This window comes from Arachis stenosperma, chromosome 3 (assembly GCF_014773155.1).
Source record: "Arachis stenosperma cultivar V10309 chromosome 3, arast.V10309.gnm1.PFL2, whole genome shotgun sequence".
Taxonomy (NCBI): Eukaryota; Viridiplantae; Streptophyta; class Magnoliopsida; order Fabales; family Fabaceae; genus Arachis; species Arachis stenosperma.
In genome coordinates, this window is record NC_080379.1 from 128,394,197 (window position 1) to 128,396,187 (window position 1,991).

General features: G+C 40.2%; 1 non-coding gene across 1 annotated transcript; it reads left to right on the top strand.

The window, feature by feature from the left end:
• The first annotated feature begins 1,468 nt into the window (after nucleotides 1-1,468).
• LOC130972064 (small nucleolar RNA R71) lies at nucleotides 1,469-1,576 on the top strand. The gene has a single exon (XR_009083265.1). It is a non-coding gene; the product is annotated as a small nucleolar RNA R71 (small nucleolar RNA).
• Nucleotides 1,577-1,991: the final 415 nt, after the last annotated feature.

Sequence of the window (1,991 nt, forward strand, 5' to 3'; positions counted from 1 at the left end):
ATTCCGACATGATCGAGAACCGACAGATGATTAGCCGTACCCTGATAGAGCATTTGGACCTTTTTCACTGAGAGGATGGGATGTAGCCATTGACAACGATGATGTCTTACATACAGCTTGCCATGGAAACGAGTAAGAAGGATTGGATGAAGGCAGTAGGAAAGCAGAGATTCAGAAGGACACGCATCTTCATACGCCTATCTGAAATTCCCATCGATGATCTACATAAGTATTTCTATCTTTATTTTCAGTTTATTTATTATTATTATTCAAAAACTCCATAACCATTTATTATCCGCCTGACTGAGATTTACAAGATGACCATAGCTTGCTTCATACCAACAATCTCTGTGGGATCGACCCTTACTCACGTAAGGTTTATTACTTGGACGACCCAGTACACTTGCGGTTAGTTGAGCGAAGTTGTGAAATTATGTTTAGACCATGGTATTGAGCACCAAGTTTTTGGGGCCATTACTGGGGAATCAATTTCGAACAACAATTTAAGTATGAATCACAATTTTGTCCACCAGTTCTTAGAACTTATGAATGGCAGAAGGAAGTTTAATGGAATCTCTATGGTCTCTATATGAGCCTCAGATTCCTTTAGGTCCTCAATAGGGAACTCCTTTCTGTCTGGGGGACGTCCCATGAGATCTTCCTCATTAGGATTCACGTCCTCCCCTTCCTCTTTGGATTCGGCCATTTTGATAATATTAATGGCCTTGCACTCTCTTTTTGGATTCTCTTCTGTATTGCTTGGGAGAGTATTAGGAGGAGTTTCAGTGATTTTCTTACTCAGCTGACCTACTTGTGCCTCCAAGTTTCTAATGGAGGACCTTGTTTTATTCATGAAACTTAAAGTGGCCTTAGATAAATCAGAGACTATGTTTGCTAAGCTAGAGGGGCTCTGCTCAGAATTCTCTGTCTGTTGCTGAGAAGATGATGGAAAAGGCTTGCTATTGCTAAACCTGTTTCTTCCACCATTATTAAAGCCTTGTTGGGGCTTTTGTTGATCCTTCCATGAGAAATTTGGATGATTTCTCCAAGAGGGATTATAGATGTTTCCATAGGCTTCACCCATGTAATTCACCTCTGCCATTGTATGGTTCTCAGGATCATAGGCTTCTTCTTCAGAAGATGCCTCTTTAGTACTGTTGGATGCATTTTGTAATCAATTCAGACTCTAAGAAATCATGTTGACTTGCTGAGTCAACATTTTGTTCTAAGCCAATATGGCATTCAGAGCATCAATTTCAAGAACTCCCTTCCTCTGAGGCGTCCCGTTACTCACAGGATTCCTCTCAGAGGTGTACATGAATTGGTTATTTGCAACCATGTCAATAAGTTTTTGAGCTTCTGTAGGCGTTTTCTTTAGGTGAATGGATCCACCTGCAAAATGGTCCAATGACATCTTAAAGAACTCAGATAGACCATCATAGAATATATCCAAAATGGTCCACTCTGAAAGCATGTTAGAAGGACACTTTTTGGTCAACTGCTTGTATCTTTCCCAAGCTTTATAGAGGAATTCACCATCTTTTTGCTTGAAGGTCTGAACATCCACTCTAAGCTTGCTCAGCTTTTGAGGAGGAAACTTGGCCAAGAAGGCCGTGACCAGCTTATCCCAAGAGTCCAGGGTATCTTTAGGTTGTGAGTCCAACCATGTTCTAGCCCTGTCTCTTACAGCAAAAGGGAAAAGCATGAGCCTGTAGACTTCAGGATCTACTCCATTAGTTTTAACAGTATCACAGATCTGCAAAAACTCAGTTAAAAACTGATAGGGATCTTCTGATGAAAGTCCATAAAACTTACAGTTCTGTTGTATTAGAGCAACTAGTTGAGGCTTCAGCTCAAAATTGTTTGCTCCAATGGCAGGGATTGAGATGCTTCTTCCATAAAAATTGAAAGTAGGTGTAGTATAATCACCAAGCATCCTCCTTGCATTATTGTTGTTGTTATTATTTTTGGCTACCATCATCTTTTTTTAT